The sequence below is a fragment of the Artemia franciscana genome, chromosome 4 (genome assembly GCF_032884065.1).
Source record: "Artemia franciscana chromosome 4, ASM3288406v1, whole genome shotgun sequence".
Classification (NCBI taxonomy): domain Eukaryota; kingdom Metazoa; phylum Arthropoda; class Branchiopoda; order Anostraca; family Artemiidae; genus Artemia; species Artemia franciscana.
The window spans coordinates 46,825,386-46,840,905 of record NC_088866.1 but is presented as its reverse complement, the minus strand read 5'-3'; the positions used below and the strand labels follow the sequence as shown (position 1 = coordinate 46,840,905).

General features: G+C 34.9%; 1 long non-coding RNA gene and 2 other non-coding genes across 3 annotated transcripts in view; all 3 read right to left on the bottom strand.

Moving 5' to 3' along the window:
- The window catches only part of LOC136025670 (uncharacterized), a 268,288-nt gene that overhangs the window by 241,482 nt on the left and 11,286 nt on the right, over nucleotides 1-15,520 (bottom strand). The gene's annotated exons all lie outside the window — the stretch shown is intronic.
- On the bottom strand, nucleotides 12,544-12,708 carry LOC136026728 (U1 spliceosomal RNA). The gene has a single exon (XR_010617410.1). It is a non-coding gene; the product is annotated as a U1 spliceosomal RNA (small nuclear RNA).
- LOC136026711 (U2 spliceosomal RNA) lies at nucleotides 13,436-13,627 on the bottom strand. Its single transcript, XR_010617397.1, has one exon. It is a non-coding gene; the product is annotated as a U2 spliceosomal RNA (small nuclear RNA).

The window sequence follows — 15,520 nt, the reverse complement described above, 5'->3', positions numbered from 1 at the left end:
TTGTTAAGATAAACTTGATGAAATTTATATATTAAAATCAGCATAAAAATATGATTCTTTTGATGTGAATACTGGTATCAAACTTCCATTTTTAGAGTTTCGGTTAGGCTACTATTGAGTCTGGTCGCTCCTTACTCAGTTCGTTACCACAAACTGTTTGAAATACTAGCGAACGGTTTTTGGCAATTATCTGAAAAGTTTCCGAGTGTCAGACACGAACAGAGATATGAACAGAATATATCTCTGCGTAACAGCGGAGACATGGTTTGGGTCTTTTCATGGGGAGGGATAAGCAGGCCCCTTCTTCTCCACTGTGCCGCTAGGATATAGGGCAAGGATATAATTTTCATGTGTTTTTATTTGCCATTTTGTCGGAAAAAGACTGAGAAATACAGACGCAATTTGTCTGCACCGTTAAGCCGGCTTAGATCTTATACACAGGTACATATGAGTTGTAATACTTCATGGCAAAATGTCCTCGAGAACAAGGAATCGAAAGATCCACCCTATTGTTCATTTTGTTCCGGTTCCTGCATAATCAACGCATTGATGCGTGGTTAGAGATTTTGTTCTTGCCAAGTCACATATCATTCGGGTACTTGATATGTTATCAAACAGTTTGTGGTAACGAACTGTAGTTAAGGAGCGACCCGGCTCAATAGTAACCGAAACTCTAAAAAATGGAATTTTGATACCAATAGTTACATCAAAAGAATTGCATTCAAATACTGATTTTGAATATATAAGTTTCATCAAGATCAGTTATTTCCATCAAAAGTTAGGAGCCTGAGAAAATTTGCTTTATTTTAGAAAATAGGAGTAAACACCCCCTAAAAGTCAAACAATCTTAACAAAAATCACACCATCAGATTCAGCGTATCAGAGAACCTCATTGTAGAGGTTGCAAGGAGTAAATCTACAAAAATGTGGAATTTCGCATTTTTTGCCAGTTTTTTTTGTTGTTGTTTTTTCCCAGAAGTGATCGTATTGATTGAGTGGTCCTAGGATGTTGCGAGAGGGCTTATTCTAACGGAAATTAAAAGTTCTAGTGCCCTTTTAAGTGACCAAAAAAATTGGAGGGCACCTAGGCCCCTTCCCACGCTCATTTTTTTCCCAAAGTCAACGGATCAAAATTCTGAAATAGCCATTCTATTCACCATAGTCGAGAAACCTAATAACTAAGTCTTTGGGGATGACTCACTCCCTCGCAGTCCCCGTGGGAGGGGCTGCAAGTTACAAACTTTGACCTGTGTTTACATATAGTAATGATTACTGGGAAGTGTACAGACGTTTTCGTTTAGGGGGATAGTTGAGGGGGGGGGGTTACGTGGAAGGATATTTCTATGAAAAAACTTCTCATGGGGGAAGAAAATTTCAATGCAGGATTTTCTAGCATTATTTGAAAAAACAATGAAAAAATTAATATGAAAAGTTTTTTCTACTGAAAGTAAGGAGCAGCATTAAAACAAAACGAACAAAAATTATTACGCATATGAGGGGTTTACCTCCTCGTTATCCCTCACTCTTTACGCTAAAGTATTTTTAGTAATTTCAACTATTTATTCTACGGCCTTTGTGATTCAGAGGTCATTCTTAAGGAATTGGGACAAAATCTAAGCTTTAGTGTAAAGAGCGAGGTATCAGCGAGGGTTGAACACCCTCATATACGCAATAAAACCATACGAATATACAATTTCGTTGCGTAAGTTAATTCGTAACTTACGTATATGTTTTACCAATGAAAACGTTTGTAAAAAATTAAAAGTTCTAGTTGCTTCTTTACGTAATCAAAAACTTGGAGGGCAACTAGGCCTCCTCCCTCGCTTCTTTTTTCTCAAAATCTTCCGATTAATTGCAATTAATTAATATGCAAATTTCGTTTTAATTATTTATGTGCGGAGAGCCAAGATTAAAACATGCATTAATTCAAAAACGTCCAGAATTTAAATAAAAAAAACAAGTTTTTTTAAATGAAAGTAAGGAGCAACATTAAAACTTAAAACGAACAGAAATTGCTCCGTATATGAAAGGGGCTTTTCCTCCTCAACCCCCCGCTCTTTACGCTAAAGTTTCTTACTGTTTTAAAAATAGAGTTAAGAGAAAGAGTCAAACTTCAGAAAGGGTTCATTTGATTGGAAATTGAAAATTCTAGTTCACTTTTTTATTTCCCTTTTCACTTTTTAGTTCTAGTTCATGCTCGAGTGCTCATTTGATTGGAAACTGAAAGTTCTAGTTCAGTTTTTAAGAGTGAAGAGATCGGAGGGCAAATAGCCCCCTATCCCTTTCCCCAAATACACCCGGTAAAAATTTTGAGATAGACATTTTGTTCAAAATAGTTCAGAGGTCAGATAAAAAGAACTCCGGTGTCGACAAAAGCTCCCAGGGCCCGAGGACAAGCGTTGCAATTTATACCCTAGGGGCTTATAGGGTTCTTATGGAAAAAAATGCTCGTATAAACTTTGGAGGGCTCAATTTATTGGAAATAGCCCCCCCAAGTCCTTTTCCCCGAGCCCGTCCGATACAAATTTTGAGATAGCCATTTTTTTTAATAGCTCAAAGGTCAGGTAAGAAAAACTCCAATGTCAACGCAACCCCCAGGGCCCGGGGGCAGGCGTTATGATTTATGCTCTGGGGGCATATGATAATAATAATAATTTATTCCAGAAAAAGCCCATGGGCCATAGGAAATTTACATAACAAAAAAAAACAACAAATTAACTAAAAACTGAACTTAGAACCATATATGGTTCTTATGGAAGGGATGCTCGAATAAACTTCCGAGAAGGCTCATTTGAATGAAAACTGTAAGTTCTAGTTCCCTTTTTAAAAGTCAAACGAGATCCGAGAGCAACTAGCTCTTCACGCCCTTTCTTCTCAAAATAAAACCGATACAAATTTTGAGATAGCCATTTTGTTAAAAATAGTTCAAAGTTTAGATAAGAAAATCTCCTGAGTCGACGCAACCCCCAGAGCCTGGGAGCAGGCGTCGTAAGCTATGCTCTGGGGACATGTATAGTTCTTATGGAAGAGATGCTCGTATAAGCTTTGGAGAGGGCTGATTTGATTGGAAATTGAAAGTTCTAGTTCAATTTTTAATTTTACCGGGTGTATTTGGGGAAAATGGGAGAGGGAAGGGCTGGTTTCCCTCCATGGGGAGTGGGGCAACTAGCCCCCCTCCTCACGCCCTTTTTCCTCCAAATAAATGCGATAAAATTTTGAGATAGCCATTTTGTTAAAAATAGTTCGAAGTTCAGATAAGAAAAAATCATGAGTCGACGACCCCCCAGGGCCCGGGGGCAGGCGTCGTAAGTTATGCTCTTGGAACATGAATGGAACATGTATTCTTATGGAAGGGATGCTCGTATACACTTCGGAGAGGGTTCATTTGATTGGAAATTGAAAATTCTAGTTCACTTTTATATTTCACTTTTCACTTTTTAGTTCTAGTTCATGCTCGAGCACTCATTTGATTGGAAATTGAAAGATCTAGTTCAATTTTTAAGAGTGAAGAGATCGGAGGGCAAATAGCCCCCTCTCTTTTTCCCCAAATACACCCGGTAAAAATTTTGAGATAGACATTTTGTTCATCATAGTCAAAAAACCTAATAACAGTGTCTTTAGTGACAACTTACTCCCTCACTGTCCAAGGGGGAGGGGTTACAAGTTACAAAATTTGTGTTTAGGTATAGTAATGGTTATTTAGAAGTGTACAGACGTTTTCAGGGGGATTTTTTTTGTTGGGAGAGGGGGGTTAAGTGGGAGGATCTTTCCATGGAAGAATTTATCTTGGAGGAAGAGAATTTCCATGAAGGGGAGCGTAGGATTTTCTAGCATTATTTAAACAACAAAAAATGAGAAAATAAATAATGAAGGTTTTTCAATTGGAAGTATGGAGTTGCATTAAAACTTAAAACAAACAGAAATTATTGCGTACATAAGGGGGTTCGTCTCCTCCTTAATGCCTCGCTCTTTAAGCTAAAGTAATTTTAGTAATTTCAACTATTTATTCTACAGTCTTTGTGATTCAGAGGTCATTCTTAAAGAATGGGACAAAATTCAAGCTTTAGTGTAAGGAACAAGCTATTGACAAGGAACCCCCTTATATGCGTAATAAAAATATACAAATACAAAAGTTCGCTACGTAAGTTAGATCGTAAGCTACGTATATTTATTACTAATAAAAACATTTGTAAAAAATTCAAAGTTCTAGTTGCCATTTTAAGTAACCAAAACTTGAAGGGCAACTAGGCCTCCTCACCCACCCCTTCTTTTTATATAAAAATCGTCCGAGCATAACTACGAAAAAGCCATTTAGTCAAAAAAAAATTAATATGAAAATTTCGTTTTAATTTTCTTTTCGTTTTAAGTTTTAATGTCGCTCCTTACTTGCAGTTAAAAAAACTTGTTTTTTTTATTTAATTACAGATAAATCCAAGCCTTAATCTATCTACTTAGTTAAGTACAGCAGTACTTATCTCTTATACCCACCCCACTCAAGAAGTGAAGTTAGGTTAATCCTAATGAAGAACACGTAAGAATGATAAAAACAAAATATTTTAGTAAGAAAATGGTACTTGTATGAAAGGGCTGTATCCAGGTTTTTTAAGGGGGTGTTTTACATAAGAATTTCTTCGGGGAATGGCACAAAAAAAAAACTAAAAAAACGCACTAAAAATTTGATTACAACCATTTTTGCTACATTTTTACAAGTCAAACAAACATTTCGGGGGGGATCAAACCCCCAAACCCCCTTCCTGGATACGGTCTTGTTGTATGATGTAGCACCGATCATTCAAGTTGTTCATCCATAGACGTATTGTAAAACCGTTTTTTTTTCGTTAGTTTCTTTCAGCTTAGCGTAGAATAAAACAATGAGAAGTAACCGAATACATGGGAAATATATAATTTGGGCTATATATTTGCAAATCAGGGGGTGGGGTAAAGTATATGAACAATGTGAAGTTAGAAAACAATTCTTATTTCATAATGTGCAGAATAATTGTATCTAACACATTTGGCATTCAGACCAGCTATATTTTACCCCCGCTCTCCCTAATGTGTAAATATATAGCCCAAATTTGTTTCTAAAGTATTATATTTTTATCATACTCAGATAAATTTCATTAGCGTTGACCGTCAGAGAAAGAGGTTCTACTTATATGAAGAATATTAGGTCGGGGCTATATAAGCTTGCAGTTTTCACAAACAACCAGCCAATTAAAGGGGAAATTGACCATCTCTTGTCAATATTTAAGTTTAAGGTTTTCTCTTCTGAGAGTTTCTTCTGGTAAGGGGAAGAATTCTTTTCAGTGACACTTCCTCCTCCCCCTTCTCCCCCTGGTTTAATTTATTTATATTCAAACAATTAGAATTTTTCTAGTAAAATCTAAGAGCCCTTGTTTTTGAGCAGTCGTTCCATGGGCTCCTGTAAGGGTGGGCAGGGGGGCTCCAGAACCAGCCCCCTCCTGGTTGAATGACGCTGCCTTATATTTTTATATTTTTGTTTTGATGTTGCTTATAATAGAGCATTGGGATTGCGGATTAGACCAGCTTTGACCCCCCCCCCCACCCATAAAATTCAGTCTGTGGCCGCACATGATTCGTTCTCACAGAATTGGACGGAAAGTCCAATTTTAGTATACGGAGTGGGAGGGGAGTAGCTGAGAAAAGTATAGCCCGCATCAGCTGGAGAACAATTTTTGTTCATTTCAAAGTTGTGTTTTTATTCTTTACTTTGCTTGGATATTTCTCTTCATTTTAAAGAAATTCTAATCCTTTTTACATTTATTTGAAAAACTATCTTTGTATTTCATAGTATCGATGAATGAATATTTATTGGTACTTTTCTGTTATAGTGACCCAACTCAAGAATTATGATGCGTAAAACTCGAGAACAAGCCTAGAACCGGTTTATCTGTTTGTGTTAAGAAATAATTAGCTTACGTTCAGTGAAAAACAAGAGGATTGTGACTAAATGCATTAGAATTGTATAACTGGAGCTAATTATTTGTATGTTAGGGAGGGTTGGGGGTAAAATATTTGGACAGCATGAAGTTAGAAAACAATTTTTACATCACAATATGCAGAATAATTGGAATTATTGCAGCTTACATATTTTGTTGGCAGACCCGCTATACTTTACCTCCACCCTCCCCCATAATGTGAAAATATATAGCCCAAACACTTCTTGAGTGGAGTCATAATAAGTAGAGTTCACTTCTTGAGTGGAGTCACAGTAAGTATTTATTTTATTTTTGCTTCCTCGATAGAGAAACCCTTTTCCCTCTAAAGCAATGCCACTTAATTAGTTAGTGTTTGTCCCATAGACAAACACTGAAAAATCCATCAAACTTTTTATATCTAAAGGCTTAACATGAGATGAAAAAGGCCCATAATAGCAAGATTTGAAATACTGTTTAGGATTTAAAGCCATGTTTGCCAAGTTTAGACCAGCAATTTTATTTTTCGAGGATATTTTATTGTGAGAAATAATTTCTATTCTATAATGTACCTAATTATTAATCCCAAATTGAGATTTGTAGCTAATAGTTTTGTTCACAAAGGAACTTTCTATTCAAATGCTTTGTTTTCTCAATATCTAGTAAAGTCAACCAAGGATATGAAAGCAGCGTTGCCAACAGCGGTACAATTGTACCATTTGGGTACATTTCACCTCTAAAGGTACATTCTGGTACAATCAAAAATTTCCTGGTACATTTTACAAAATGTGGTACAATATGGTACAATAAGATTTGACTGGGCGTCAGGACGCAGTGAGCAGAGGGAATTGTAGTTTTTATTTGTTTTCTCTTCTAGAGTTTTAAGTTTTCCTTTACACATTTATTTAGGTGCCTGTTTTTGGCCTCTTGCGGTCATTATATAGCGTTAAGCAGCACAGCCATCTGTAGGGTAAGTACAAAATAGGTGAGGAGATAAAATAGGTATTTGGAGGAGTGACACCAAAATGGTCTCTGCTGGAGAAAGGAGGTCTCCCAAATATCTTTGAAAGAAGATATCTGACACTTTGTTCTCTTTATTCTGAGAAGGAAAATGTAATTTTCCGATCGTCCACGTTATAACCCGGTCTGGGAAAGAAAGTTCTTGGCACCCTGGAGGTATCTAAAATATAGGAAAATGGAAAGAACCAACCGCTATAAAAAAAAAAAAAAAAATTAATTTGAATTCTGAATAGCGATTATCATATTATTATAATGCAATAAGAGTTGCAAAGTATAGCATCATGAGTTCTTTGGCAATCACCATTAAGGAAAAAAAATTAGAGCTTGGCTTTCCGAGGAATTTTAAGAGTTACAAAATGTGGCCGCATGAGTCATTTGGAAATTACCATCAAAGAGCAAATTTAAATTTTGGCTTTCACAGGAATTTTAAGAGTTGCAAAGTGAAGCATCATGAATCATTTGGAAATTACCATCAAAGAGCAAATTTAAATTTGGGCTTTCACAGGAATTTTAAGAGTTGCAAGGTGAAGCCTCGTGAGTCATTTCGAAATTACCATCAAAGAGCAAATTTAAATTTTGGCTTTCACAGGAATTTTAAGAGTTGCAAAGTGCAGCCTCATGAGTCATTTGGAAATTGCCATCAAAGAGCAAATTTAAATTTTGGCTTTCACAGGAATTTTAAGAGTTGCAAAGTGAAGCCTCATGAATCATTTGGAAATTACCATCAAAGAGCAAATTTAAATTTTGGCTTTCACAGGAATTTTGCGAGTTACAAAGTGAAGCGTCATGAGTCATTTGGAAATTACCATCAAAGAGCAAACTTAAATTTGGGCTTTCACAGGAATTCTAAGAATTACAAAGTGTAGCCTAAAGTGTAGCTTGGAATTTGTCAGTATATGCTTGTATACTGACAAAGAGACCATTGCCCTAATTTTTTTCTCATACAACAATCGTGAAGGTCTCCTAAGCAGTGTTGCCAACAGCGGTACAATTGTACCATTTTGGTACATTTCACCTCTAAAGGTACATTCTGGTATAATCAAATTTCTGGTTTTGTGCGTAGCGCAAAAAAAAATTCGTCTTGCCCGTAGCACGACACGCAAAAAAATAGATATGGTACAATTTTTTAATCAGTGGTACAATTTTGGAGCGTTTTGCGGTACTTTTTCTTCCGAAGAGTTGGCAACACTGATTTCACCTCCAAAGGTACATTCTGGTACAATCATAAATTTCCTGGTACATTTTACAAAATGTGGTACAATATGGTATAAAAAGATTTGACTGGGCGTCAGGACGCAGCGAGCGGAGGGAATTGTAGTTTTCATTTGTTTTCTCTTCTAGAGTTTTAAGTTTTCCTTTACACATTTATTTAAGTGCCTGTTATTGGCCTCTTGCGGTCATAATATATCGTGAAGCAGCACACCTTTCTGTACGATAAGTACAAAATAGGTGAGAAGCTATTTGGAAGAGTGACACAAAAATGGTCTCTGCAGGGGAAAGGAGGTCTCCCACATATCTTTGAAAGAATATGTCTGATACTTTGTTCTCTTTCTTGTAATGTAGTTTCCCGATCGTCCACAAAAAATTTTTTTCGTCTTGCCCGTAGCACAACACGCAAAAAAATAGATATGGTACGATTTTTTGATCAGTGGTACAATTTTAGGGCGTTTTGCGGTACTTTTTCTTCTGAAGCGTTGGCAACACTGCCCGAAAGACTGCTTGTAATTTGAACTAATGTCCTGAAACAAATTACATTGTGCTTATGGTAAAGGTTAGTTGATTCAAAGCTAAATCATGATAATAATTGAAAAGGCGAATTGCTCAAAAATTAAATTTAATAAAACTTCAGATTGATACGTAATTTAATATTCCTAAAACCCAGAGTTGCAATTATTTGGGCTCAAGAGAGAGAAAATTCTTGGGTGTTTGTGGCTATTCTACATCAGTATCTTTTTATGTTTAACAAAAGTATCAAAGTATACTCAAAGAAAATGTACAAGGACTTAAGAAGTGCATGTAAAACCAAAACTCTTAGCAAAATGGTTATTTCACTAAAACAATTTTTTGGGGCGGCAGCAGTCTGACTTGTTGTAGTTATGACCCTGAGGTATGTGAGAAAAAAGGCGTGCGGAACATTTGAATTCAGAGGCACGCAATGAAGATGATCCAATTTTGAGTTAGAGGGATGAGCTCACGATCCTGCTTTTAGAGGACAAAGCAAGACAGTAAATTAAGTCAAAACATTTTTAACAATCCAAAACTGAAATATTTCTGTCTGAATTTAACGTGGATTTAATTGTTAATTACATCTCTTGTGCTTTATAAATTCCCTTTTTGCTTAGTTTTTGGCTTTAATATAGAGCTTACCTAAAAGAATAGCCCCTTCCCCCTCCTTTAGAAAAATTTATTCTAATCACCAGACATATAAATAATTTCTTACCCCCTTTTCATTTACAATTATATGAAAATATATAGAAATGAGTCAAAATTTTAATATGACAGCGAAAAAAAAAAACTTTTTTATTTCCTTTTGGTTTTACAAAAAAAGCTTCTAATGAGTTACATTACATAATTATTACTTATTTTTCTACCCTTAATTTGATTATCGCAATGAAGTAATGGTTGGGAGCACCATACCACAGTTGCTATTTGCTGCTTTTGGCTCAACTGCGCAAGGCGAATCTGGGACTTAAAGTGGAAATTTATGGCGAATGTATGCCACCGTGTATTCAATGACACTCAACTAAATTTTAACATTCTTTAGCATTGTTTAACATCCATAATTTTAAATTATATATAACAGCCTAATTTTATACATAACATTTTTATCTGATATTGCAATCTATCACCCGGACGAAAATGTATTTCACCGGGTCAACATTTGGAGGAAACGCTGTGTTGCAAGATGCAAAACTACGGAGCAATATATTCTTAGGGATATATTTGGGACAATCAGGGGGAGATCCCCCCCAAGATATTGAAGAGTTATATTTTCGTGAATTGACGCCACTACATTTCATTTTTCTATGGAAATGCAGTTTTTTCTTCTTTTCTCAGTACCTTTTTTTTTTAGCACTTGGTGGGTCCAGAGCTCTTTACCTAAAATTTTCTTTCTCAAAACATTATATCCGAACATTTTTACACAAGAAGATTTTTAGGCAAAATTAAAGGTCCCTACTGCTATTATTTATTATTGAAAACATACTCATCTGCGCCCTCCGTCCCACAGTGGCGTAATTTCATCAAAATCCTAGTGGAGCCAATATTTTCCAGATCAAGTGAAAATGATAGTCCTTTTCTCAGTACTTTTTTTTTAGGACTTGGTGGGTCCGGAGCGCTTTACCTAAAATTTTCTTACTCAAAATATTATATCCAAACGTTTTTACATAAGAAAATTTTTAGGCAAAATTAAAGGTCCCTACTGCTATTATTTATTATTGAAAACATACTCATCTGCGTCCTCCGTCCCACAGTGGCGTAATTTCATCAAAATCCTAATGGAGCCAATATTTTCCAGATCAAGTGAAAATGATAGTAAAACTCTCTGTTTCTTTTTAGTTAGACCTCAACGTTGCTAGATCAATTAGACTTTGCAAATATCAAGTTTTTTCACAAAAATATGCGTTCTTTGAACTTTTCTAATGACTGTAAAAACTTTTTTCTATAGATAAATATTTATTTCACTTTGATTTAAAGTCCTCGCCAATAGAAATTCTTATTACATTATATTATTTTATTGCCTTATCTTTCATGTTTTAGAATTGATAATCGTCAACTATAAGTGTTAATTGAAATAGCTTTTGTAATCCATGGTTCTGGTTTGATTGAAAGCTTGATTTTGTTAGTGCGCAACAAGTTCTAATTGTAGCTAAACTGAGCATTCTCGTTGCTTTGTTGATTATAAATTTGTGTTTTAAAATGTATGCATTTTTAATTTTCCAAATTAATTGAAAAATCATGTGGCATAAAAAAACTTAAAAACAAAATTAGTTTTTCCAAAAATAAAACACGAAAAATTGATATAAAAATGGTTAACTAAATTAAGGGCTTAATCCCTTCAGGGAGTACTTTGAATCAAAATTTAGGTATAATACTAGGTGATATTTTGTGAAAGCAAAGTTCCTATTATTAGACTGTGTTGTTGGTATACAGTTTTCTAGCTATTCTTACTGATCCCCTCCTAAAGTCATTTATGGAGTCCACTATATTACTAATTTAAGTTATTTGAAATAGTTTTTTATGAGAAATATTTAAATTTATAGACTAATTTCTATTTGTCTGTGTGTGTGTGTGTAGAAATTTTTACTTTTTGTGTTTTCTTCAGTTTTTTCATTCAGCCTTTTTTTGGGAGGGGGGGCCGATAGAGCAGTACTAAAATCAAGCAATAACACACACACACAGACACAGATATATATATATATATATATATATATATATATATATATATATATATATATATGTATATATATATATATATATATATATATATATATATATATATATATATATATATATATATATATATATATATATATATATATATAAAATAGAAATTACATAGAATAGAAATAAGAAATTACAAATAATAAAAAATAAGAAATAAAAATAAGAATAGAATAGAAATTACAGACCGGGACACAAATGACGACCGGGACACCGGGACACAGGGAATATAAATGACGACCGGGACACAGGGACACATCATTAGAATAATGAGGTATAGATCTGAATACGGATTGTTTTTTCCATGGACAATTATATGTTGCATGTTCAAGAGTCAGTAAACCTGACAATCTATTTATATGCACAGACAATGGGACATAGAAGAATGTTGTATATTCACATGTTTTACGTAGTTAAAAACATATATATATATATATATATATATATATATATATATATATATATATATATATATATATATATATCTATTCACAGGTGGGACACAGGGACACAACTACAATGGCGCGTAACTAATATGGCGCGTAATGACTTACGCGCGCGGGGGGCTTGGGGGGCGCAAAGCGCCCCACCATCTAGGTGTTGGTGTGGCGTGAAGCACCATCCCAACAGCTAGTACATATATAAAAATAAGTTGTCTGTATGTGTGTGTGTCGAGTGACGTCATGTTTGTGTATCGACTGACGTCATTATAAGGATTGAGCTGTATGCGTCATGAAGTTGTTTGTCGACTGACGTCATGTTTGTCAACTGATGAAATTACATACCGGGACACCGGGTATGTAACAACAGCTAGTATATATATATATATATATATATATATATATATATATATATATATATATATATATATATATATATATATATATATATATGTATATGTATATTGTAAATATACGATATTTTTTGCACTAAAACACTTTTACAAGTGAGTGTCTTGTAAAAGTCTAATGTCTTGTCTATGTGTTGCTTTGTGTGGAAAAAATTTCATGTGCTTCTGCGGAAAATGTCGTCTTACACACTTACGTATAACATATTTTATTATGGGTTTGACTTTTGAGACGTTTCCGTCTCAAATTGCAACATAGTGCACGCTCAAAGAAAGAAATCTATTTAATGTGTAGAGGGATCCCCGCGAACGTAGTCCCCCTCTACCATAAAATTACGCTGTTGAGCTACCCCCATTTGTGGTAATCACAAGGGTCAGCCAATCCGAAGTGCAGTGGAAAGGCCTCACCCTGTGAGCGCCTCCTTCATGATCAAGGTAGCTCTCTAGCCAGGTAAGTAGGAATTTTTCAGAATCAAACATTTTACTAATGTCTTTCGACATAAATCCGGTTGCTTTGAATGCCACTCAGAAACTTTAATTTATTAAACAGATGTAGCTTTACAATACTTTTTTCACAGCAGTGAATCAAGTCTCTGAATTATTTTTGAAAATAGGAATGCCCCATTTCATTTTCATATGCACGCCTCTAGATCGTTTAAATGCAAGTTTACCTTATTGAGAAAAGAAAATCAGGGGTTTCTCACTCTCTTATCAATTTGACTGAAAAGTCGAAACTTTAATTTCTGAGAACCTAGTGACCGTTCTACTGACTTTGCCAATTATTTTCTCTCTAACAATCATAGGGGGGCTCTAGTCATTGCTACTATCAACAACTCACCGCAGAGCAAAGCCGCCTGAGGCCAAAAAAAGTCGCTTCGGCCATTTTATCGAATATTGGTTGAATTTAAATTTCAGCAGTTTATAATTACGAACTATTTTCGATAAAGATGCATGGGGACTTTGATCCAGCTTGGGCACTTTAAATTAATTATGGTGTCCACCCATTGGCTTTTTCACTCTTCATTTTTTTAAATTTTATACAGTGTTTCTTCTTTTTTTCATATGGAAAAAAAATGATTTCCAATATATTCAAGGACTAAGTAACAAACAGCAAGGTCTCTCTTCACTTTGAATAACATATTATAGACATTATTATTAAGGTTCATGGACTTTGATTTCCCCTCGAAAGGGGTGCGCCGATCCCGGAAGTACTGCAATACCGGGCCAACGCAAGAAGGGAGCGGAGCAAGCCTCGACATCCCTTCGGTTTCCGAAAATCAGTTTAATATTCTGGTCCCCATGTAGGGGCCGTATCAGATATTAAGCTGATAAGAACAGATACTACACTTTGATCTTAGCCAAAAGGCGGAGAAGCGATAATTCAATAAGGAATGTCAAAGCACTTAAAGAATACAAGTAACAAAGTTTGTCACAAAATTTATTTCGGTTGCAATTCCCAAATAACATTCAATTAACTTATCACTTTGTCTTTAGATTTTTGTAAACAGTACGAAACATTTCCCATTATATCAAAGTTTATCTCAAAATTCTAATAGTAAACGGAAAATTTTCCAATCAAGACTTGGACAAAATTGTCACTCAAAAAGCCAAAATCAGAAAAGATAACACCTTAAACCAGAGATATATTCTCTTGGCCCTTTAGCTAACAATGATCGGAACCAGCATTGATGAATAACGTTAATTCACGGCAATTAAGGGGGCGGGGGACAGAGAAAAGTTTTTTTTCGAAATCCAGAGAGAACAATTCTCTTGTTTTTTTTTTACTTTCTTTTACAAAAATACCCCAAAAAACACCCTCATTTGCAATAAAAATTGTCAATACACCAGTCGACACCACTGGTATTGATCAAATGCGCCAATTCATGGAAACTAGGGGACAAGGCTGGACCCAATGTGCTAATCTCCGATCTGTTTGTCCGACTCATTAAAACGTAGGGCAATGCTTTAAACAAGTTTCCGATGGGTTTTATTTTTTTTTTTTTTGTATTCCTTCCTCAAAATAGATTTGTAAACACAGCCCAAGGGGAAGGGGAGAGGGGGCGAAAGAGTATTCTCCCGATTCCAGGCACTGGAATCTCGTTGTCTTTTCAATTTCTTTAACAAAAATACAAAGCAAAAAAAAACAAGCCCTTTTTCAATGATAATACCACGAAGAGATTTTTTTTGAATCTAAGAGGAGGAATGCAGGAAAGAAATGTTGTAGAGAAAATTTCCTTCCTGATAAAGCCACTGGTTTTCCATATATGCTAGATGGTAACAATGCAAGTTTTATTAAGATATTATTAAATTTGCTTCAAATATGGAAACAAAAGCTGAATTTTCAATCACCTAAGAAAGATGCACAGACACGAAACAGTGAAACTTTATCAGATAAATGATTGCTTGCTCTATTGTATAAGTATTTGTCCTTTTCATTTGTCATTTACTTGAGTAATTCTACAATTCCATCTTCTTACTAACTATGTAGCCCAGAAGACTGTCTTGAAGAATAGATGGACCTCAAGTAGAATTGCAGTTTTATAGGAGAATTTGATCAAAGCTTATTAAACAACTCTAAGGTTCAAAACCAAGGAAAAGTAGGGGCGTAATCTGTTATGGAGCTGGAAGATGCAACTGTCCCTCCCCCAAACCTCATTCCCCTCCCCCTTCTGAAATTTAGTTTCTTCCAAAATTTAGTCTAAACTAATAAACCTATAAATTTAAGGATCTACAGACACATTTTTTTTAAAAAGTAAATTTATAGTTCTTTTAGAGTACTAAATAGTGTCTCTGTGGTACCAAATGGCTTCTTTTTAGTTTTTACTGCTATTTTCACTTTATTTTGGACAAAGGGTTCCATCTTTGCTCCTCCATCCCCTTCAAGTTTGGATTTTGACGAAATTACGCCGCTGTAAAAAAGCAAAAGAAATGAAAAAAAAAGTCCTATAAGATGGAGTCGAGCTACAAGGACTTAGTAGAAACAAAGTAGTACGAGGAAAGTTGCATTCCAAGATGGTGGTATCTTTTGATTTTTCAAGGGCAGAAGATCAATTACTTTATGCAGTAATAGTGTGTATGGATTTCAGTTAGTTTTGTTCAGATTTGTTGAGCAATGCTTTGCCTTTTACTTTTTAGCCTAAATAAATTACGTGGCTATGCTCTAAGGATAATAAATCCAGAAATAGTTACTTTTTAAGACGAAACAAAAGAGGACTAAATGTAGCTGGGACTTGAATCGCTTTTACACCATCTAAGGGCTTAAGAAATAAAT